Genomic DNA, 25,690 nt, shown 5'->3' on the forward strand with positions numbered 1-25,690 from the left:
TTAACAACTCAACTTATTGCAGTAAACTTATGATATGCTTCTTCTTGGTAAAGTTACAGCTTCTAAGGGCATTGGCTCCTCAGATGAGGTTGCCAGCCATGTAAAGGGGACAACAGTGGACGTTGTATAATTTATTTTCCAGCAAGTCCTTTGACCCAGTCTGTCATGGTGTCCTTAAAACAAAATTCATGGGACAAGGATGAGATAGGGATGGGTGAAAAACTGGCTGCAGTGCTACAAGCAAAGCACTGTGACCAATGGTGGGGTCCCTCAGGGATTAGCAGTGGGATCAATGTCATTTAATGTCTCCAGCAGTGAGTGGGAGAAGGGGTTGAGTGCCCTCTCAGCAAGGATGTGCATGGCCCCAAACTGGGAGCAGCAGGGAACACACTGGAGAAGGGGGTTCCTTTCAGAGGCCTGGACAGGCTGGAGAAATGGGTTGAACAGAATCTCATTAAATTCAGCAAGAGCAACTAGGATATCTTCCATCTCTGAAGGGATCTCATGCAGCAGAGCAAGCTGCAGATGCTGCTCTGCAGGAAAGTGTTAAACTTTAAAAGTGAAACTGCAACAGGGTTCCCACCAAGGTTAGAGAATCTCTGTCCCATGAGCTGCTCAAACAGCTGGACGTGGCTCCTTGCAACCTGATCTATTTAGATTTGTTTTGAGCAAAGGATCGAACCAGATCTCCTCTGAAGGTCCCCTGCACAATAGATTTTGGTTCTATGACTCCGTATTGCTTGTTGTATAGTGCATTCTGTATGCATGAAGACTTTGAAGAATGCAGCATTTTTAAAGCTTTAGTTTAGGTAATTATTATGCACAGATCTGTAGTATGGCTACTACAATGTCATTTTATTTCTTTTCTTTCTGTCAGTTTTCTGTGACTCTTTCCACTCTGAAAAAAGACCATTTAACTGACTTTATCTCCATGGTAGTGGCACAAACATTTTTAATAATTTCTCTAATTTCTCACTCAAATAATGATCAGTGCTTTTGTGCACCTTCTATGCAACAAAAAGGCAGCATAACATTAACTGTATGAGAAGTATGTGAAAGAAATATGACAAGGCTCTAAAAGCCACAGCCCTTAAAATGGGCTTCTCATTTTAAGGAATGAGCTATATAGATTTAAAGATTCCCCTTTAAAATAATAAGTAATGAAATCCTTAAATAACTGATTTCACCACAAGGGTTGGTGCTATGACCCTCCAGGAGTTACTCTGTATGACCATGCAGAAGTAAAGTGACCTGTAGCAAATTGTTCACTACTCTCCTTTCATCTCTGGGAATATTTGATCCCCACTTGCAGTAGTTTTTGAAACTTGCCTGTGAATATTCTAAGTGGAAACCAAACAGCCTTTCTAATACAGCCCACATCCACTTCCCTTCCGTGTGATCTGCTCATCCAGGGGTATCTTCAGCCCAGCCTGGCAAGGTTTGGGTCTTTTCCTCACAGAAGAATAGCAAATTTAAATAAAATGCCAACTGGCAGCCAAAAGTCCTAGGAGGTGGTTCTGGCAGCCAGGGATTACTGAGTCATGGGGATGTTCTGGCCACACACCTGCTTTCCCAGAAATGCCATCTCCAGCTGCAGGAGCACAGGGACACAAACCAACAGGAACGGACCTGACACTGTGCCCACAGAATGCACATATTCAAGGAAAAGGAATGAAAGCATTTAAATTAGTGTACCTTGAAAAAGAGAGCTGACTAATAGGATTACAAGCTCAGCATTACTAGAAAGCATAAAGTCAGTTATGAAAATTTTAGGAACTGAAGTCAACCATTCTAACTTTTTCCTATAAGCTATTAAATCATTTATTAATTTTACGCATCAGCTCTGCAAAGTTGTTAAATAACAATCAGTGGTTTTGGTCTGCTCAGCTACCTAATGGGCCTGAATGGGATTTTTTACTGGTTTTGTGGGCATTTTCTGTAACAAGGAGAGCCTGTGAAAAGGGGAGAATTGAAAGCATGTCTTAAAACTGGCTCGGTTTAGTTACAATGACTTTAAGAACGCTGCAAAAGATAGAATTTTGTATTCAGATGACAGGCATGTAATGTTACATCACCACTAAAAGATAACAGAGAATCTATTAGCAGTAATAATAGATGTGTCTTACCTTTAAATATATATATCTACTTTAAATGTGCACTTTTCACACTGAGAAAAATCTTTTCTAAAATGCATCTTTTGACCATGGATTGGTAACTTTTCTGCAGTTGAGTAAAATCCATCTATTGAAGTCTAAGTAGGATTATTTTCATATAAATTTATGCATAAATCTATGTGTGTGTACACATATTAAAATGCAGTATTTAGTGATTTAATATATTTTGCACAGCTGATAAAAATGGTATCAAATAGCCACATATAATATTAAAGAGTAGTATAATATTCAAGAACTTTTCTTGGGAGAAGCTGATCTAATTCTTTTGAATTAGAAACTGAATTCTAATTCTAATTTTATATATACTAATATATAAAATGTGAGGAAATATTATACCTGACTACATTTCATGCTCACTGAATATATTTCTGTTTCTACTCTTATTGTCACTGTTGGTGCCAAAAGACCTTAATTGCAGGCAGCTTTTTGACAGCAAATGCTGGATGTCTGCAATTTTGGTTTTGTCAAGGCAATGCATCTTCTAGCCTGACAGTGCAGAACAAAGGGGACTTTCAGTCCTCTGGGTCTATAAATTGGTCTGAACCCTGGTTTAAGTCATGAATGGCTTATTGGGCTCTCTCCATTCATCAGATGATGGTATTTAATGCTCTGCTATTAATCTTCTCAATTAATGAATAAAAAAATAATAAATCAAAATCTTTACAAAATTTGCTATTAGAAAAATATCATGGGAAGAAGATCCTATTTTAAAAGTATGCTCCTTGGTAATAATGGCTATGCTGTGAATGCTGGTATAAAGTTCAAAAGTTACCAACACTCCTAAAAATGTCATTGGAAAGGCTTGTCTGACAGGGAAAAAAAAATTAAGAAAAAAAAAAAAGGGGGAAAGGAACCTTTGTTTTTTCCTTAGAAAGCATCATTGTGCAAATCATTACACAGGAAAGGCCCAATATCTGCTTTCCACAGTGTGGTCATTGAGATGCTCAGTTCCTTCCATGACTGTCTGACTGCCTGCAAGGCTGAAAGAAAAGAAAAATAATCAAAAAGACCAAGTTTGCATCTTTCATTATAAAGAGAAGCAAGGCTAACAGTTCTCTTTCTGCATGGGCTCCACAGCAAGGGCACTATTTACTTCTTTTCAGTGTGTTCTGTGAAAGCTGCTGATGGACAAAGTGGTGTCACTTGGGAGTGCACAGCCCTTGCAGTCCTTCCTCAGGCCTGCATCACCATTGCTGGTGCTCTGCTGGCCATAAATAAAAGGTCATTGGTCGTGAAAGAAACATCACTTTGTTTCCCACTCAGTCTTTTATGCCTTCTGGATTGAAACCTTATTTCTATTGACCACTGTTTGGATGATTGTTCATGTTTTTCAGTTACAAAAACAGGGTTATTTGTGGGGTTTATAGCACTGTTTTTCCCAAACCTGCCTTGCAGAGCTCCTAGGAGACTCAACAAAACCACTGCATGGTAAACAATTTATGCATATACTGGGAGTTATTTCTATTGAAAGGTTTCTAAGCCAATATCAGAAAATTAAGGGAGCAAAAAAACACAGGCATCACATTTCTCTTGTTTGTCCCGTGTTTTGTTGAGGAAAGAAACTATTTTATTCAAGGCATAGAATGAAAACAGTTATTGAAAATCCCTGTGAGGGCAAGCAAACACGTTGTTTCATTTGGCTATGTCCATCAATCAAGTACTTGTAGAATACTGGTTCACATTACTAAAACAATGAAGAGATTAAATTTTTAATAGGTGTATTAGGCTGACAAAACAGAAAGGATTATTGTAAAATGAACTGTTTAAATTGGGACCTTTGATTATCTCTTCTAGGAAGAATTACTTGCTTAGTCTATTATGTCTGTATACATACTTGAAAACCATTGGATTAATGTACAATTTCTTTATTCCTATGCAACTTCTATTGGTATATTGAAATATGTGAATGGATTTGTTTTGGTTTAATTCTGAACTATTGAGAAATCAGTGAGAAAGGGAATCAGAGGTCCTTAAAGGAATTAAGAGTCCTTTAGAAAATAGCCATTACTTTACGGGTGCCCACTTCCTGCCTCAAATATATTATCAAGCTTATTTCTCTCACATTTCAAACTCAGAAGGACACTAAATTGTTGAAAACAAAGCTTGTGTCTACAGAAGAGATATGAGCTGCCTGCAGCTGACAGTGGAGGGATGCCAACAAAGCTGGTTCATGGCCCCAGGCTGTAGCCAGCTGCCCCAGTGGTCCTCCAGCCCCACTTTGGGAAGCCCAACTGTGACTCTGTGAGGGGAACAGATCTGGCTCTAATTCATACACAGCAGGATTGCAGTTATTTTAAAGTCATTACAGTCTGACTCTGAAGAGAGCTGTGAAGCAGTGATGAGATTGTGGTGGGGGAAGGAGGAGGGTGACACTCTTAAAAAGGGAGGCAAATGGACAGTGCTTGAAATGGGCACACTCTGAGTGGTGCCACTGCTGAAAGTGCAGTCTGGTGATCCTACAGCCATGAAGACTAGGATGCAATTTGCCCAAAACACAGGTTTCCTGGCATGCACCTGAGGCATGGGCGTCACTGAGCTGTTAAGAAAAATGAGTCAGGCAGACATAATTTTAATATTTTTGCCAGGTTTCTGACCATAAAGTGATTATTTGATGTTCCCACTTCTGTAATTACCCTGCTACATGAAGTTGGTATTAAAAAATATTGTTTTCAAAATATTTTTAAACACAGTGATCATTCATTAAATGCAATTATTTGCTCTTTTTAACTCAAACAATACATTATACAATACATTGCATTTTAAGTATATGTTGGAATAATAGACTGCATTTGTTGAATTTATTTATGTTTACAAGATCAAGGTTGGTATAGACTCAAAACACACTTCCCATTGTTACTGAAACAGCAGCATTACTGTTGCTGTGTGTTGCTGACTTGTCTGCTTCCCTGATGAAGTTGTGTTTAAAGATGTCAGAATTGTGGAAGCTCTAGAATCTCTCCAAAACTAGGACAAAAATTTCTAATACACTGAAATAGAAAATAATGAATACCATTCTCCTAAAGTTCACTATCAAAACAAAGAGCTAAAGGACCATGAGCCATATGCTACCTAGATCAGCCCTTATGCTTTACATTTCCAAACATTACATGATGTGCGTGAATCTCTGTCCAGGTCTTCAACAGGCATAGGATTAAACACAATTCATATCAGGAAACTAAGTAATAATAATTAGCACATTTACTAGGTGGGAGCAACCCAGGCAAGGAGGTCATTCCTCCAGGGAATGGAGAGAATAAAAAGAAATTTTTGGCTAAATGCTACAAAGGTAACAAAATCTACTTTGCACTATGTGGCTGGTGTGTAATTTTGGACAGTTGCCCATAACTGGTACTGGCTGCAGTCCATTTTTTTAAAGGTAGAAGCAGCATTGTGGGATTGCAAATTTATTTCATATTGAATTCAGACAGCAGGAGAAAAGAGAAAATAAAAACTAGAAGCCATAGAAATTGTAAATAAAAATAAGTTACACCTATCAAGAGATCCTATATAGAGCTTTTACTGTGAATTCACTGCACATTCATCCTATGCCCTGAAAAATCAAAAAGCCATTTCACCAGACATTTCATAAGTGTGTGGAGTGTGTACATTGTGTTTTCACACAATATATTACACTGACCACAGCACAGGCTTTGGAGGAAAGAAAATACAAGAGATCAGAAAATGTAATTTTATTTTCTTCCATTATTGAGGAGATGTTTAGTTTTGTATTTTTTCACTGTAGCTAAGTGGAACGGAAGAGGGAATGATTAACATTGTCCTTTGAAGAGAGTCTATTATTATTTTTGCATAGAAAGGACTACTGCTTGTGTTACCCTTTATACCAAGAGTGTTAGTAAAACTGGAAAAGAGAAAATAGAAACAGTCATCTACTTGCCTTTCTCTTACAAAGAGAGGAGGCTCTTATGAAACTGTAAAATACTCATTGAATTGCACTTCAGAAACACCTGGGGCTTGTAAACTAAAGTACTTCAAAACCAGTTTCATCATAAAGACAGAATCTGCTATTTAAATGCTCTGTAGCCCTCTGAAGAAGTCCATCTAGTGCCCAAACCAAACATCAACTACCTTGTTCTTTGGTAACCTGCAGGGAAGTTTCTGATACTGGCATAAGACTTAGTTTGTGTGATAACATTTGGTATTGTTAGATATTGACCTTTTCCACAGGAGACATCCAGCAGTGTGACACCGAAACCCTCACAAAATTCCATTTCATTAAAAGGAAACAGTTTTGGAAGGGGTGATAGATGATCCATTACCACTAGCTATTTTCAGTGTTTGGTTTATATTTCATGAAGATTCTCATCTCAAAAATATTAGTTTTGTCATCAGTATTTTTTTAAGTGGACTTGTTGTGGAAGATGGTTCATCAAAGCACTGTAAACAGTTTTGTCTCTCCCTAAAAGTAGTGCTAGGTATGGGTACTAGAACTTCAAATGATAGATATTAATGCCATCATATACCACAACAAGAACATTGCACCCTCCTGAAATAAACAGGTCACTTTCTATCCGTGAAGGTATTAAAATGCCCAAGGAGGACATCAGACTACAGTTCTCTGTCTGTAGCTGTATCAGAAGAGACATTGAACAGAAATGCAACCTTGTTCCCAGTCTGCACCATACCCTTTCAGGTGTGAAAGGATGCATTTGAAAGCTACAGCAATTACTTTGTGCCCAGGAAAGTTGGTGAAAGTACCTGTAAATGCAGGACAGGGAGTGGATTACAGAAGCAGAGGATTGACCAGGGCCAGAGCTTTAGAAATCACTGCTCGCATTCTGCTCTGGAAGCCCTCCACAGTACCACGTGAGTTATGACAGTGATGTGGGCATAAAGTAGATATTATACTAGTTCCCTTTATGTAAGAAGCTGAAAATTATCTGACTCAAGACAGCTGCCTTGACTGCCTGGACTTAATAGATTCCCTGATCAGGCAGAAAGCTGCAAAGAAAATGAGATTCAGTAACTCGCAGTGGTGCAAGGAGATGTCAGTGGCATATAAGGATGTGCACAGATAATGTTTTTATGGCACTGACTGTCTCAGGCTTGATCAAAAGCTGCTAATCTTAATACACCTATGTTCCTTGACTTCAATGAGTTTTGGATTGGGGCCTTTGAGAGCAGACATAAGCTAAAAATATTGCAGCACCAAGACCATACAAAGTCAGTAGAGACATATGATCAAATTTATCATTATAATACTCAGCAGTTTGTAAACTCATTAACATTTGCAGAGAACATGCTGTTTTACCTGTGACCTATACATTCTGGAAAGCTCAGGAGAATTGCCACTCTGAGAAATGTTGATGGCAAAGGTATTTTGGGTGAAGCATGATGAAGCCATGTGCCATAGTTTAATTGTGGTTGTTATGGGACGCAAATGACAAGTCACTCTGCATCTAAATTTGAGATTCCTCAGAATGGGGTTCAGGTTTGTGAAATTCCATAGGAAAGTGGGAGTCAGGTTAGCAAGATATTGCCTGCAAATTAATATACATTCCATAGAGTAAGGACCATTTACAGGGTCAATGACCCATTAACAAAAGAGTCAATGATATTAATGTCCCCCATTCCAACTATGCCAAATGTTTTTTCAAACCTGCTACTCCTGAGGGCAAAAAGTATAAATTCTGGGCTAGATCAGTAATACCAGAGGCACACAGGGATCTCATGTAGGCGCTAAAAGAATATTGGAGGACAAAAAATGATATAACAAGCATGAAGCTGATCACAGACTGAATAGAAAATTGTGAATCTTCTGCTGCAGCAAAAGGCATTGGAGAGTCAGCAGCCATTGTCTCAGGAGAAGGAACATATATAGTGCTTGAAACATTTTTACAGGAAAAGAATTTTTTTGAAACTTTTGGTTTTATCAGCATGTTAAGATTTTTTTTTTAAAGGCATTAAAGACTGCTGATAGATTTTTTTTTTATTGAGTTGCATATCCCCATCCTGTGTATGCAATATTTACAGCTCCTTGTCATTAACAACTGTCCATAACTGAAGGAAAAGCTGGAGAGACTGTTGTATTTTCACAAAGTGCTTTATAACAGCCTCAAAGTTATGCCACCCTGGCTGCTAGAGTTAAAGCACTTCCTGGGGCTGCTTTTTCAAGGACAGTGTCCTTGATGCTCTGTTGCTCTTCCCTTTAAAAGGGCTGCAATCCCTGGTGCTCACTACAGTTTCTAAAAAGGGTGGCACAGCTCTAGCTATTTTAGGGAACTTCTGGCTAACTCCACCTGAGTTTCTGGCCCTTCTCACCACAAACCATGCAGGAATGGGCCTGACAATCTTTTCCATAGTTTGGATATCATGCACTGCCAAAAAGTGGTCCCCATCCTGGCCAGGAGCAATATTACAGAGCAAAATAAACTGCCAGTCTCCTGCTGGTTGTGTGTAGGGTTGTGAGAGCCTCATGTAAGTGGTTTGCTGCACTGGGTATGCCAACAGGGTTTTTGAAGTACATTTGTTTAGGCAAAATTCAAATATAAAGCATCCCAAATTAAGGCCACCAATAATTGTGCCATACCAATCTACCACAGACTCACTGTTTGTGTTATGATATATATATATATATATATATATATATATATATAATTTCTGGGGAAATTACCAGCATTAAGGAATCATTTCCACTGTTTTTTAATTAATTAATTCTGTGATCCAACCTGTATACCATTTATTCTCTATCTTCCAGGAATCAGAGTAACTACTGAAAACTCTAGAACATTATTTTATTCTCAAAAGACAGAGTATTAATCTGGTATCAAGTTAGCGAATGCTTTTAGGAAAGCCTCAAAGTTTGGGAGTATCAGAATAGATCTCCTAGAACAGTTTGACAAAGGCATGTGAGTTGATCAGTAATGCACAGATATTCAGGAAATCAAGTGATATCCTGAATCTCACAGCCATATATGCAATAGGAATGTATTCATTGTGTGCATAGATTTACCTACAAAGAAAGAAACGGGGAAAAATAAGAAAGCTTTGAAAATGTAGCCATGTCTTTCTTAATTCAGCTCTTGGCTTCACTGCTGAAACTTCCATGTGCAGCTGGAGGAAGGGAGAAACAGGAATTTCTGATGTACACATTTGTCCAGTAGGAACTAGATGGAACTGCCAGCTTATTACACATGGACCATTGAACACCAAGCAAACACTACTCTCTCCCTCCTGCACATTTGCAGTGTCTGTGGATTTCCTCATATAGTTACTTATCCTATTAGCTTAAGGGAAAAGCTCTAATTGCATTCACATGAAAGCAAAATCTTCAGTATATGCTCTTGCCATTAGTATTCTTCTTTTTCCTATTATCACTTAGGGTTTAACAGAACTCTGAGGATTATAAGTATATTTTACACTTTGAGTTTGTATTATTATATGATACTAAAGGAAGTAAAGAAAAATTAAAGAGGTATTTATGAAAAAGAAAATTGTCGCTAAAATCTGACTCCTAGTGCAGAAACATAGCAGCAGTTTGGCTTCACAGCTCACATGTTGATTATAGGAGCTGCTGGGTAAAATGATAGAACTTGGATATTACAGAGGGTACCTGGACAGATCCCAGCTCTAATGGAACCAATTACTCCTTTAAATCTATGAACCCACCCAGTCCATGCCTCTAAGAGATGGTCAGAGATGGAGGCTGGCCAGTGTGAACTCACTGCTGTGGATCACAGCTCTACCCATTCACTGTTCCCTTTCTTTCTCCCCTGTCAAGGGAATTTAGCACTGAGATTGCTTTAGCCTAAAGCCCATTGTAACAAGAGGGAGAAGAGAAAGCACCAGGACTCCACCTTCCCCAAGAGCCCAGGGACTCTGTATGCCTGCCACAGACCAATTTCCCCAAGTAACAGCTCCACCTGAAATGCAATCTGTCAGTAAAGCTAACATGCTTCTGTTAAAAAAACTCAATTTTCTTCAGTAAGACCAAGTCTATTAATAAATTAAACATTTTCTAATAAGCACTCTTACCCCTTATTTAGCAAGTCTGTCTGCTTAAGAGAACAGGTTACTGACACTATTAAGAAACTGAGAAACTTGTTTCTTTCCAGATTATTTACTGCTCAAAGGATTGGAAATCTAGTGACACATAGTTTAGGCTGCAGACTTACAAACTGGCCACTGTTAGACTCACAGTGACTGTATTTAAACTGGGGATCCACAAGAACCACATTCTATTTCACCAGTCTCTTACGGCCTTTTTTTCCCCCACAGCAGTAAGGCAATGCCTAGATCCATTTCAGTAGTAGAAGTTTTTTCATACAGTCAGATTTTTATTCCTGATTTTTGAACTAACAATGGTTCAAAAGCTGACTTCTTCAGTGAATTGGGAAAAAAAATAATAAATTAGCCTTGGAAATTATTTTAAATGTTTAAAATATTATAATACTCTTTTTTGAAGCTTTATGGATATTGGAAAACTTAAGATTCCCCCATTCTCACCCTAAAATGAGCTCCTGGTTAGTACCAATTCCCAATTTTTTCGAAGTGTCTATTTTAATAACTGTTTTACCTGGAGTTGCAAGGAAACTAGAAAGTGTTCTCTAGTCAGCAGCCGTGACTGTGGCAGACTGCCAGGATGTTTGTCACCTCTAGAAATCCTTAAGGTTTTGATCAGCAATTCCTTATCCCCAAAACTCTGTTATTTCTGTTTTAAATTACATCCCAGCCTCTCCAGAGTAGGTGATGATGCTAATGTGAGTGATACAACAGATTGTTACAAGCATCCTTGGATTATGAGATGGAAATATCTTGACTTTCTAAACAATGATAGTGTTTGTTGCATTATAGCTCTGAAATTATTATAGTATTATGCTGATACAAATTACACTGCTGCACTTCAAGCATATTCTTTTAAGGTACAGTGAATGGAATTTAAAGACTGTCAAAGGCAAGGAAAGATGATACCTGACTGTCTCCAGTTTTGTATCAGGAAGAGAATGCTATTTTAACCTTCACTTTGTGTTGCACTAAATCCTAAAATCAGAAGATACAAACTTCTTGACTTTTCTGTGCCTGTAGAGTTAATAGTTCCCACAATTATAAAGCATTGTAAATAATGGGTGAAAATTCCTGCTGCTGCTGCTAAAATACATTTATTTGCTTCAAAATGTGCAGTGTGTTCATCTAGGGCCTCTTGTGATTGTAGCTGCAAAATATGACAGAAAATTTATCTCTCAGAAGGCATTTTTTGTTCATATATTCATAAAAAGGTTTTTTCCCCACTAACACTTTAAGGCAAGTTGATAACAAGACAAGGATTGCTTCCATAGCTGAGGAAAAATCCTCCAATGTCAATGCTGCACTGAGAATACAACGTGCTATGCATGTTACACATTGCACAGCACATGTGGGGATATAGATCAATGTATGTAAACTGTGGCAGCTTAAACACACTTTGTGTGTAAGTGGCCTAAATTCAGAAATTTGAAGTGGAATGTCATATTCCATTGTAGAACACATCTAGACTTGCAGGTATCCTGAAGTGATAAGAACATTTAAGTATGTAGGAAAACACAGTTATTTGTTTAAAAACCCCATATTTGTTAATCTAAGTCAAGTAGCACAACTCCAAGCTTTCAAAAATTCATAACACCTTTTCAGCTAGAGTTGGTGTTGAAGCTGAGACAAACATATGCTGTCTTTTCCCATATCACCTTTATGGATCCTTATGCTACAATGACATTTTAATAGGAGGTTGTTTTCTTCCATGCATTTACACGTGTTTTCGTTGATTTGTAAATTAATGGTGACCTCTAAACAAGTATGATTTTTTTCTGTAAATTACAGAGCATTACATAAATTTTTATATAGGTGATCACTTCCAGAACCTAGGGTCAGGTATTAACTATTTCATTTCATCTCTTCTGCCAGGATTTCTCTAGAATACTTGCCTTGTCACCAAAACTGTGGCATATCTTCATTACAACTATCAGGCACAGAAAGGCAGAATCACAAACACGAAGGCAAAATAAAGCTTTTATAGGCAAGAAATAGACTGGGAGAGAGAGTACTGAAACAACAGTATCATCCACAAGATATTCTGTGGGGTGTGGAGAATGAGATTTTGCCTGGCCTGCTGGCTCAGTCATTAAGTTGTTATTACATTGTATGTATGATGACACTGGTTTTCAGGCTTATTTTTGCTTACTCATTTTCTGATATTATTGAACTGTGGCTTAAAAAGAAAAATATAATATAGTTATTATCCTAACCTCTACTGAATGACTTAAGCTGATACAGGGTCAAAATCCAGTCCAGGTAATTTTACCAGTGTGGATAATGAGCGTTCTGCAGATACAGCTCTGTTGTGAAAGTTCAGTGGGTATGCAGGCTGCTCCAGGTGCACCACACTACCTAGCTCTGAAATTTTGAATTCTTTTTGAAAAAAACAATCTCTGGAACATCTTAAATAGAACAGATTCTCTCCATGTGCCTTCTGACATCTTTGTGAAACGTGGCTGTTCATTGTCATCTTCCTTTGACAGCTTCTCTCATCTCCTATGTTCAATATATCCGCTCTGAGCAATTTACCTTTTCATCTGCAATTTCTTTATGTTAAGGCTATGCTGATCCTCATTCCTGAATTGGATCTGCCAGGCTGGCTGATATTGGATCCTGCAGTTTGCCAACCCTCGTTTGCTCTGCCTGCTGGTGATAGCAGTGCACACCACTTCAGGCAGCAGCAATCTATGCACGCCAGTCGTAGGTATCTGAACATAAATATGATAATGCTGGACCACAGCCAGCTCTGCTCAGGCTTCTGCAACACTGTTCCACAATATGAAGCACAAAGATAATCTGATTCTCAGAGGTATTCAGCCTGCAGGCAGGCAGACTGGAAAAAAGCTCAGGTTTGCTTAAATGGTCACAGCTCCAGCTGTGAGGCCTCGTAATTTCTTATATGGAGGGGGTGTCAGGAGCTGTTTCCACATAAGAATGATGTATGTGTTTTAGTCCTGTGCATGATGTAAAAAATCTCTCCATGTCTTAATCGGGGGATAGCTGGTGAGAATGAGAGTTAGGAGCTTTCACTGATAGCAAATCCACAGGGCAGAGCAAGTAGTCTGCGTGCTGGTCACAGTTATCTCGCACAGGTAAAGTCTAGGGAAATCCATGGCTGCAAGTCACTATGAAAAGAGTTCAAAAGGATTCTTCAGATGATGGAGTATTGATCCTGACATCCTGACTGCCAGGATTCAGTCATGCATGTGATATTGGACTATGACATGCATATGTTCTAGTTTTAATTTGCTGGGTTGATAATTTAGATTAAATTATTCCTCTTCTGTTAATTCCTTCCAAGCTGACAAGATTTGTAAGGATCTATATGAGAAGAGTTTTCTTTACCAGCTCATGGTCACCAACTTGCAGGGTGCACTGATCTCTAAATAAGCTACAGGTATATGGGGGAAGTTAATCCATTTCTACACACAGAGATTTCCCATGGGGAAATATGCACTTAGGGCTTTGCCCTTTGTAATTAGCTAGTTAGCCTCAGGTTGTTTTACACCTTTGCATCCTTGAAGCTGTGCTGTACCTTCCTTCCCAAGAGTGTCACAAGCCATAAAGGAGAATTAATGCAGCTTTTGAACTCCATTAACCATTGTGAGAATTTTCCACTTGGAAGCTTCTAGCACACGCTTAATATCATGTAAAGTAGAAATAAGAATAATTAGTGGCTAATAAACCATCTTCCAAGTTTTGAGCTTGTATTTTCCTCCATGATCTGACCTTCTGACATATCCTGACTTCTTCCAGACTTTCCTGGACAATTAATTTAGACACTACAAAGCAGACAGACATGTTCCTGAGAAGTTAGTTCTTTGATCCACACAGAAAAGGATGTACCATAGATTATTCTATCCTTCTTTTCTTGTTTTCCTGGCATTCCCAGACTTTGATGACTAGATCTCACTGTTTGATGATTACAGACTCTCAGAGCAGCATCTCAATACTTATGTGATTTATGGATCCAAACTTTGTGCTAACAATGCCCTGTAGCATTTTATTGTGCTCACTAAATAACTTGAGGTTTATTGTTCTTAAAAGAGAACAAGGGTAATGCAATTTTTATTTTGTCTAGCTGTCTGTTACTCCCTCCAGTAGCTTTTTACTCCTTTGCCCTTTTTGGTGTTATTGAGATCTCAAGGATGAGATGTTTCTACAGCTGTTAGGAAAACAAATGGCTGAATGGAGACAAAAGGCTGAACCACAATCTTTAGAGTTGTTTGCTTGGCCTGTTCTGCTTGCTGATCAATCAGGATATGTAGCCCAAGATGGACAACTCTGAAAAAATCAGATATTATTCCCTGGCCAAACAAAATCAAGGAACACAGGAGGAAGCTGAGGTACTGCATGTGGGTCATTGAGATGCAGAGGGGAGAGGCACAGTCCTCCCTCCTCCTGATGAACAGACACGAGAGGTGGTAAAGAGGAAAGGAAACTTTAGTTTTATTCCAGTGGACAACTTCAGCAGAGTAAAGCACTAAGTTACAGAGACCAGATTTTCATGGACCACTTGTCTTCCTTTCTAAAAATGTTTGGGTGAATTTGACATATAAAATCTGAAAATCTCTCCTTATGCATAGGGCAGATAGGTGATTCACACTTTGCAGCATAGCTCTAGTTCTGTGTCTCTGGTTCCAGCAACATCTCCATCTATCTCCCTATGTTTGTAGAAATGATGGAAAAGGTGTCACCTAGGAAATCAAGTGTAGCTTGCAAATAAATATTTCAAAGCAGATTTTCACAAGGAAATGTTAATGGCCCTAAAATGCTAGACTATGACGATACAAGGTCATCATATTATAAAGTGATACAAACATACATTTGTGTGTGTTTGAAAGGTACTCTGTAGCACTGCTGTTCTTTACTGTAATTTTGTTACTTTGAGAGGAAAGATACCTAATATATTTGCATAAAGTTATTTAGATCTCATTATGAGAGACACAGGATCACAGTCAAAAAAAATTAGCTAATTATTAGATTAGTGCATAAAACTATCAATATAATGAACAAACTGTAGAAAGAGACAGCTTAATAAAATTGTAGTTTATATGCTTATCCTCTATATCTGCTGAAATTTGGACATTTTCAAAGAAGTATAAACAATTTTGCTTTTAATATTCTTAATGATTCAGAAGTTTCTGGTATTTGTTACTGATTTTGCCACAAACATTTTTATCCAGACTTAGTGCCTGGTCTCTCTATCACCACACTAACACCTTTGCATGGATAAGGTAAAATTTGTGCTTACTGACTTTGATGCAAAAACCTGTAGACACAAGATTAATGCCAGAAACATGGTAGAGATGGCTTTATAAGTGAATTTTGCCATTATAGGTCTTAAAGGAACCTTTATTCTAGTTAAACATTTAGGAATAAATCCTCTGCTAATATCTTATCCTTTCGGATTTTCTATGGATTCTTGAAGATCTTTTCTGGGGTTAATTGTGTCTGAAAGAAAAAATTCCTTTTCACAGATGTCTTTTCTTAAGTGGAGACCCTTTAGCAAGGAGGAAAAACAATCCAAGAAAAATAAGTGTTGAAATTGTGGGAAAGACATTATTAATCATTAATGCAAATAATGTTATTTTAAAAATCCTTGAAGGAGTTCATTTAACTAAGTAAAGCATTTAATGGCAATTTCAGTACAGAGCTATGACTGGAAACTTGAAACTCTTCTGACCAAAGTGATGGCCAGGTTTGTTTTTCAATGATAAGGAGTGTTTCTTCATAAAATCAATGGCTGTTCAGAAATTAACTTGAAACTTTAACAAGAATCTGGATTACTCTAGGAGGAATGCATTTTTCCAATCTTAGAGCTTTGAAAAACTGAGAAATAATTTAAACCACTGTTATAAATGCAAATTATATTCTTTAAAATAGAGTTAGTCATTTGATGAGGTACAGAAAAAAAACACATTTCTTTTTTGGAAGCTTTTTATAAAATACCATCTCATTCTTTTTAACACAATAATTCATCCAGTAATTTGCTTCTGAAGGTATGAGCACCTTGTTTAACATGCCCAAACCCCCCATGCCAGAGCAGCAGAACCAGTCAGGCTGGTCTTGGCCAATACTCCATTGCAAAGGTGTTCACTTGGACCCCTCAATACTTGAAGGGGCCTCTGTGAAACAAATCCACAGTGCTCAGTGCACACAACATTCCAGAAAAATTTCCTACCATTTACATAAGGGAAAGCTGCCACCTGTGATTCTGTTTTGTGCCAGGGTTCAGTGGTTGGGGATTCAGTATCAGCACAAACTCTCCAAGGGTCTGTTCTGCCCACTGGGGGTGGCAGCAGTTGTTCAACCACAGCAGCTGTGCTGCCAAAGGGCACAGGCATGGCAGGGGAGCACAAGTTCCCTTGGCCCTGTGTGCACATGACTTTTTCCTCCTTTGCAGATGCCCAAATTTCCCTCAAATCAGAACAAAAAGGGAAAGCAGATCTAGCTGAAAACTCCTGCTAGCTTCCTGGCTTCTCAAAACACTTCTCAGGTGGGTCTAATTTGGTAAATTATTTCGTAGTTTTCACTGCACTTTTCCTAACTAACTTCTATTGCTCTTGCCAGTGAACATTTTTCCTTTTCCAGCACTGAACTGTTTAAGCTGTGTTTTTAGGGTTTTTTTAGCTTGTTTGTGTCTTTTGTTTTGTTGGGGTTTTTTGCAAAGCTGTAAGATAAACTTCCTGCATATCCCTTTATCTCTGTCCTTACTCCCCATTAACAACAAAACCACAATTCCCCTCAGTAAAGCATCTATGAGGTCCTAAGTGAATTGTAGAGCTCCTGGGTAAAGTCCTCAAGCCATTAAAGAGTATCAGAGCTTTACCAGGACTTTTGACCGATCAGAATTTCATCTAATTGGCATAAATTGGCCATTACTCTAAGCACTGCCAAAATCCTGGTTTAGTTGCAAGGCTCAGAGACTGTTCCTACCCCCACATCAGTCACACCCACAGCCACTCTGTACTCCAGGGCTGGAATGGCTGGTGTGCAGTGCCCTGCTGACAAATGAAATGCTGGCAGGCATTTGCTGCACTCCCTGTGTTGTGGCATTCTCTGCTGTGCTGAACAGAACTGCTGACTGCAGACTCCCTGAAACAATCCCACCCAGCACCATCAAATGGGGTTTGCAGGCACAGAGGAGCAGCTCCTCACAGCCAGCAGCAGGGACAGCAATAAATAATAATAATAAATAATAATGCAGTTCAGAAGTGATCAGATTAGCTCTTGAAAAGCAAGGGTCTGCATGGCAAAGGCTGGGGATTTTTTTCTCTTGGCTGGTGCTCTGGAGTGCAAAGAGTGAACTAACACAATGAAAACAAACTTTTCAGGGTGAAAACTGCTCTGCTTCTGAGAGTTTATTGTGGACACTTCCAGCTGAACAAGTGCTAACTCAAATAATGTCCAAACTTTGTTGTGTACATTCTCTTTTGTATATGCTCTTGGCTGTGTATAGCTAGCTATTGATCAAATGTGCATCTCCTCTAATTGACAAGGAGTGAATGGTAAATGGCAATGGCAATTAGATTGTTTTGAATTATGTTGCAAATTCATTACAGATTCAGAAGTATAGTCATAGCCTTAAGCTTGGGTGAACAGACATGTTGCTTAAATGGATGAGCTGAAACCAAAATTATGTTACTGAAGGAATCTTGAAAGCTATTTAGATGTGATAACTAAAAATTCAAGATCAAATTCAAATCCACCTAGTAATCATCTGGGAGTGATTTTCAATGGAGTTTTGTAGCATGGTCCCAGAGATTTTTTTCCCAACTTTTTTATTGTAAAAATCAACAAAAAAAAGTTAGTTCATAAATATTCAACATGCTCAGTTCCCTTCTTGACTTTATCTTATGATAATAAAACTGGAATCAGAGCCAATATGTACATTTGAAGGAAATTTATAATGTAAGGCAGAGAACATAGAACAAAGTACAAAACTCATTTATGATGGAAACTGTAGATTGAAGTTGGTGCAAGTCTCTCCCTGAGTAGCATCCTACAATTGCCTCACAATGTTGGGATTTGTATTCATAAGTCTTTTAATGTATGCAGCCAACCTCTTATTCTTTATTGTGTAACCACTGCACTGATTCTGCTTGGGAAAGTTAGGATGACTGATTGAAAAACTAGGAAAGAATTGATTTTACAGAATGTTAAATTTCTGATGGGAGCATTTTAACACCTAAAATACAGTTTCAAAGTTTTGTACAGCCAAAATGATAAAAAGTTATCTTTATAGCTGTGAACATATTAGTTTAATGCTTGCCCCTGCATATGCAGACAGAAGTGATCTATTTGGGGTTTTACATTTTTGTCATTTTTGTTACCAATCTACAACTTTTGAGACAAAATATGAGGGTGGGAGTTCAAGGATTTAGAGAGATGATTAAGCTCTAAGTCAACAGTTAAAAAACATGTTGTCTTGGCATAAAAAAGACAAGTATAGTTTGTCTGAGGGCAAATCAGCAATGAAAGCAAAAGGTAGTTTTGTTTGCCTTTTAGTGAGGTTATTCTTACCATATTAAAAAATAAGGTGTCTCAGTCTATCCTTCTTCATTTTGATGAGCACAAATCTGGCAGAATGCAATCATAAAAAGGTTGTGTTGATGGTTTGGGGTTTTTTTTCAAAACATGATTCCTACTAGTTTGGCAGTTTTTTCTGTCGTAGTTTTCGACATCAAGAATCCCAGTGACTTGGAAGATAACAATGGGCATGAAGCACTGGTGATGGATATTGCTGACAGTTGTGGTTAGTAGTGGGAATATTTGACACTGGAAGTTTTTCAACAAGGAAAATATTGTTATTTGGTGTGTCTGTCTGATGACAAAATACAATTTTAGCTATTAAATACAATTTTAGTTATTAAATTCAGTAGTACATAAGAGGAATAGCACCTCATTAATCAAATTTGTTAAGTAAAAGTTAGATTGCAAAGCAAAAGTGAAATCACAAGGGAAACACATCACTGTTTTCCAAAGATATTGAACTTTTCATTTTGTAGATGGTAAATATGTCCCTGCACCATCAGGCAACATCTCAAAGTACAACTCTACACCCCAATGACAACAGAATGAGTCTCATCCTTCAGATGTGTTATTGAAGTCTGCTGGTGTGTAACTCAAAGCTGCCATATAATAGTCTAGTACAGCAATGCTCTCTTCTGTCATGCCAATACTTTTATTTTATTAAATAATCATTCTGCCTTGTAACTGCAGTATAAAATGCAAAAATATATTCTTAGTATTTTTTTATTACCATAATGTTAATTCTTGCACTAAAGGATAATGGCAGTGACTGACTGTATTTCTCCCAAATACATTTTACATTGATGAATATGTTTATTAAGATATGTCAAATGATTTCTCTGAATTAAAAGCTGAATAGAAGTAAATGATAGGATGCAAGGCAGTAATCCAATCTCATTGTTCTTATTGTACAATAAATGAAGAAAGATAGAGCAAAAACTTCACTGTGCTGTTCCAGTGGAAATCTTTATATGCAGCAGAGCTTATGAAGACCTACCCAATACAATTCAAACCTAAAATTGCACCCAGGGTCCATAACAGCCTCACAGAGTTTGAGATAAAATCTAACAAAAAATATTTGAGACCAAAGAAGAGGCCTACTGAACATATGGAATGATGTTAAGTTCAGTTTGATTTGGTTACAAACCCAATTCCACGTTCATGCAAAATGTTATGTTTACTATTGCTTTTGCTTTTCATCTTTTTCATTTGCAGATTAAACAAACAGGATGATTGCAAAGGCATGGAATGAACTGTTTGGTAGGAGCAATGCCAGAGTTCTGACATAGTACACTTGGTGAAGACTGGTGTAGTTACAAATGAATAGATATTTTGTATGATGTATAGTTACATTTTCAAAATAATCTCTTTTTTTTTTATTTAATTGATGAAATTTACCAAAAGTCAATGACAAATGAGATATTTCATTTGTTTTCCTTTTTTTTTTTTTTCCTAAAAAACCCCAGAATCTCTCATTCTCAGGTTGTAATTAACTTCCTTGAAAATATTCATTGGTGTTTCAAGAAGTTTCAGAGCATCTTCTCATAAATCAGCATCATGCATCTGAATTAAAATTTGAATGTAAATTAGAAACATTTTATATTAATGATTGTGAGGCTAAACACACATTCAGAACTGATTAAACATTACTGTCTTCCAGTGACTGAGTTGCAAGAGGAATGCATTTTCAGACTCTACATTTCCCATACAAATGGAAAATTTGGTTTCCAGCATGGAAGCTCTGGATATCTGGAATGCATTGCTATAGCTGCAATTATAATTTTAAAATTCTATCACTAATTTGCTAATGCTTTGAAGTTGTACTTGTAGCAAGATTTCAATTTAAGTCAGTATGCAGAAATTTATTTAAAGGTTTAAAAAAGTCTCAGCTGTGACAAAGTAGTTTGCAGCTTCTAACCTCAAACGGAACTTATATTTAAATATACAATATTTCTTTTGACATGGCTGGTGATAGTAGTGTGGGCTTTTACTTGGATGATTAGTGTGTAAAATGTATCATTTAAATGTGGACTTTGTCCTCTAGCTGTATATTACAGTCAGAATGCCATAAGCAGCTCTCTCTTGGGGTTAACTGAAAGCTAAACTTGTGCTTAACTCAGGAATTTAATCTAAATTATCAGATTCTTTTAGTGCTAAGGTGTTTCCTGTAAAGACCACAGAAACCCCAGTAAAATGAGTTTTTGCACACTGGCAAAGAATAAAGCTTTAAGTGTAAGCAAGTTCCCAGTATTGCTGACTGCAGTCCTCTCTGTCACAGCACTGTAGACTTGTACACTAGGACATCCTCCAGTTAAACTGGCCAGTTTATTCTCCCTCATTCTTCACTGTCTTGGAGCACTCCATCAGCAATACTTCTTCACTCCTTCTGTCAATCTGCTCAAACTATCTTTTTCTTGGCTGAAAACTTATTAGTGTTGTTCATCTTTCTACTCCTGGAACATGGCCCTGTCTACACAGCTCAACTTCTGAGTCTCTTGTCCTCCTAAGTGAGCAGATTAACAGCTGATTAAAGTTTATGAAGAAAATAGTGCAATTCCTCTGGGACATGCACCCATGCACAAAGCCAGCTCTAAATAATCATTTCACTGTAATCAAGCAACCCAGACACCAAAGAAGCCCAACAATGTTATTTGCTCAGTCCTTTGCATTTTGCAGCCCTCAGTCCAAACAAGAGGTTAGGGGGAGCTTCAAGGCCCCTCGTGAGCAGGAACACAACATTACAATAATGCTGCACATCCTCAACAACCACTCCTTCAATATCATGGAATAATTGTCCAACAGTTACTGTGTAAGCAAATTAGTTCTCATGTTTGATGTGCTCCATGAGATTTACATATGAAACAAGAGGACTTCTCTGTACTGAAGTTTCTTAGTAAGCCTCCCTGCTTATTTCCAACAGTAGGAATTACATTTAGGCAATGCAAGACAATGAATCATCTCATTTAAACGTTATCTGTGTTAAACATAAAAATAATTAATTTGCCAAAGACAACAAAAAAAGCTTATTCACTAGTGATGAAAGACTGAAAAATATTCTTGTGAATTCATTTTCACAGTGTCAAACTAGTGACAGTTCCTGCCACAGGAAAACACAGGCTGAGCTTCTATGTGCAGAAATGGGGAGAAGAACAGGGATATGCAATACAGAATTTTTATTGTAATGTACAAGGACTTAAAAAAATACCTTCCTATTTAAATGCCTACTGCCTCAACAGAAAAATAAAGAAAAAATAAAAGTTAACTAATCATAAGGCACCAGTTATAGAGATAGCATAGCTTTGTTTTCAGCATTAGCATTTGTTGTTAGTCAGTATCCAGGACAACTGACAATCAAATGCAGCAGCAAACACAACACTGAATATATTTTTAAAAGGTCATTTTAATCACATGCACTGCAAATTTTTAGCTAGTATTAAAGCTGGCCATTTGAAACAGTGCAACATTTCCTTCTTTGAATCATGTGTTTAAAATCTACTTTTTAAAATTGAAAATAAAGAAATAACTCATACATGTCAAACTATAGAAGAGCATTTTTCATATTAAAAAGCTCCTTAATAGATAATTGACTTTCTTTTAAAATCACCTTTATCGTGGGAGCCCACATAAATTGTTTAAATTTACTAGTGCAAGGCTGGTTCTTGGGAAATAGTAACAGAGCTTTTACTGATCATTAGGGAAAGTGACTGTGAATTGCACTAACTGAAGTATTTTTCACTATGCTATCACAGATCATGAATCAGAAATAATAGCAGTAATCACGTTTCAGAAATGAGGATGTAGCTATGAAGCCTCCTAACTCCCACTCCATCAGTGTTATAATCCCAACAAGTAAAATAAATCCCTTACTTCTAACACAATAAGTAGAAAAAGAAAAAAAAAAACAAAAAGAGAAAAGAATACCTTGAGTGCTGCTGCTTTAAGATTTTTTAAAGTCAGATATGAACATAACAAGTCAAATTATACAGAAAGGTTTGGTTTTGGTTTGATGTTTTTACCATAACTTTTTAACTTTATTTTATTTAACATCTCATGTTAGAAAAATTGAATGCTACACCTTTTGATAGGTGCTGCTTGTTTACAAAGCCCCCACATTCTAATGTGTATGAATGAAGGAGATAACAGAAAAGCAATCCTAAGGAAAGCACAGTACTGAAAGAAAATTTGGACAACAACCACTAAAGACAAAATAGCTTTTGCTAAAAATAATCTGGGTTGTCTGGATTCACATGAGCAAAGAAAAACCTGTGTTTCTCAGGAACCTCAAAAATGTCTGTTCTTTTCTAAATATCAAAAAGAAGGGACAAGAAACTGAGTAAACTGCAAGACTCTGAAAAGAGCTTTTGGCCTTCCACTGGCCTGCGAGTTCTGGCAAATAGCTGCAGGCATCAGAGAAAATCCTTGTCCTCTGTAACAAAGAGTCCAGAAACAAAAACACACTCATTTTCAGTGTCAGAGATCATGTGAAGTTTGTCATTTTGACAAAAGAGCTTCCCTTCACAAAACACTTTCAGAACGTATTGGCAACATCAGCAAAATGTTTTCAAGAGGACAGAAAGAGCAAATGAACATTCAAATTAGAACATTTTTAATAATGTTTGGCCTTCAACAGCTGGTCTGAAAGACATAGTATGGAAGGGATATGCAGTGACTAAGAAATTCCTCCTGCCCAATTCATATTTACGGATCAATGTGAAAAGTATATCAGCCTCAAGTATTTAAGTCTCATTATGAGATGGCAAGTAGATAAAAAGTGGTAACTTAGAAAACTTTAAAAATGCAAATTAAAGTTTATGATGCAATAATTTTACACAATTTCAGTTTCTGTGTGTAAGTAAAAATTATGAAGGCTGTGATTCACTCTGGTTTGTTCGCTTATTTAAAAGTACCCCAAAAAAGCCTGTCACTTTTCCAGCTCTGGTAGTAGGTAATGCTTCACTGCCAAAGTTTCTGTCTGTAATATCCACTCTTGCAGTGTTTCAGAACTTCACTATAAAATTCTGTTTTGCTAAGATACTGACCTTGGAAAATTTGTCATAATAATTTTCTCTTTATAGAAAGATTTTTTCCTGTGCCATAAATGCACATTATCAACAGATTACAATCACTTGTAATGTTCTGGCTAATTCTAGTAGGTCATTTAATCATGTTTTACATGAGTTTACAAGAATAGAATGGCAACAAATACAGAAGAACAATCCACCTGCTATAAAGGAAATGTATGCAATGTTGGTTGTAGGATGCCTTGAGTAATTTCACCACTTGAAGCTTTGCACTTAGCAATCTAAAATTATTGACTTTATGCATAACGTTGATTAAAGACTGAAACAATTACCATCAGAGCTGCTGGCTTCTGAGGTTTCCTTCTGTAGCAGGAATGCCTGAGGTGTGTAAGAAGCATTGTTGGGACTGCCCCTATACATGACCCAAAGGATTAGGACAGATCCAAAGTAGCAGCAGTGCTTCTGTGCTGTAAATTGCAGTGGTGCAAGGGCTGCTTCACATACAACTCTCCCCTCTGTGCCAGAGGGCCATATTCTGTGTGAGACCGAGATAGAGATGGTATGGATGTCTGGGATCAGCATAAACCAACATCCCACTAAATGTGTGGTTTTTTTCCTTCCTTGATGCAGTACCTATGTGGCCCTGAGCTGTGTTTATATGCAAGAGTTCCTAGAAGCAGGGCTTAAATCTGAATTCAAATCTGAGAAGCAATGAGTTTAAAGGCTTGCTGTGTTATGTTGTAGTGTATACTAAGAGTTTTAAGCTAAATATCTCACCGTGATCATTACAAAAATCTAGATAAAATCAATGCAGCAGGAACCTCTTTACTTTCTGACTCCTTCATTAACTGGGGTTCTGAATAAACATTTCACATTTGAGACAAAATAATGGACCCAAAGTTCATTACTATTTGGTACCATTCCTGCAAACATGGTCACATGAAGGATCAGACATCAGCAAGTGATACACAGAGCAAAGAGATGCAGTGCACATTCCCATCCTCATTAACCCTTCAGTAGTCCACCTGCAGGGTGTTAGAGCACCTCTGACAGGGAGCAGCCTAGGTTCCCCTCCAGAAGTGGTGTTTTTACACAGGTAGGGTGTGTGGGTGTGTGCTTCCCTCTCTGCACTGCACATCTGCACAGCCCCAGGTGGAAGCTCTTTGCTGGAGAGCAGGGCAGACAGATGAGGTGTCACATGATGAGGTGTCACATCTCCCTGTATGTGCAACCTTTATTCGAGGGCACAGCTTTAATTCTCTGCCGTTACTCTGCAGGGATGCAGATAAGGAATGGCCATCAGCCTCTCCCACAAAGCAGGCAGCAGGAGGGCAGGCAGCACATGGAGCTGCTTCCTTCCATTGTCTTTACGCCCTTCCATCAAAAAAAGCACCAATAACTGCACAATGCAGTCCAAATAAAACTCCAAATATACGCAAATTTTCTTTCTATAGTTAAAGAAAAGATGAGTGCACATAGTTTAAATGTTTCAAAATGTAAATACCAATGCAGTAAAAGTATATTTGCTGTAAAATGCACATCAACACTGATCTACAGCAGAGAATAAAGCCACCCACTACCTACCAATCTAAACTTTCCTGAATGATACCTTTTTATTTTGTAAATATATTGAACTTCATTTAGTAAATACATCCATAATTTAAATATGTACATATATATATATTTTTTTTTTTTTTAAGACATGGCTGAATATAAGTTACATAAATAAGTATTCAGATTAAATTTTCAGTAGCATTCTTTATCACAAGAGGAATATGTATGTGTGCATGACAAAGATCTCTATTGTGCTCTGATACAGACTGGGAAATAAGTTGACTAAGACTTCAGAACTACTTGAAATGTCACCATATCTCACCTGAAGCTCCAAGGTGCACTTTTTTCTTGCCTTCAGTAACATAAACATGTAATAGCAGA

The 25,690-nt window shown here is 37.5% G+C and overlaps 2 protein-coding genes across 17 annotated transcripts in view; one reads left to right on the forward strand and one right to left on the reverse strand.

Moving 5' to 3' along the window:
• Nucleotides 1-25,690, forward strand: part of CPPED1 (calcineurin like phosphoesterase domain containing 1) — a 439,059-nt gene that overhangs the window by 347,953 nt on the left and 65,416 nt on the right. For 3 of the 16 annotated variants that reach the window (XM_059862188.1, XM_059862187.1, XM_059862186.1), the window contains one exon: nt 16,606-16,698. The exons of the other annotated variants lie outside the window; for them this stretch is intronic. The gene's annotated coding sequence lies outside the window, so the exon portion shown is untranslated. The remainder of the gene's footprint in view (nt 1-16,605; nt 16,699-25,690) is intronic. 16 annotated transcript variants of the gene reach the window in all.
• The window catches only part of SHISA9 (shisa family member 9), a 175,136-nt gene that overhangs the window by 141,124 nt on the left and 8,322 nt on the right, over nt 1-25,690 (reverse strand). The window lies entirely within an intron of this gene.

This window comes from Haemorhous mexicanus, chromosome 17 (assembly GCF_027477595.1).
Source record: "Haemorhous mexicanus isolate bHaeMex1 chromosome 17, bHaeMex1.pri, whole genome shotgun sequence".
Taxonomy (NCBI): domain Eukaryota; kingdom Metazoa; phylum Chordata; class Aves; order Passeriformes; family Fringillidae; genus Haemorhous; species Haemorhous mexicanus.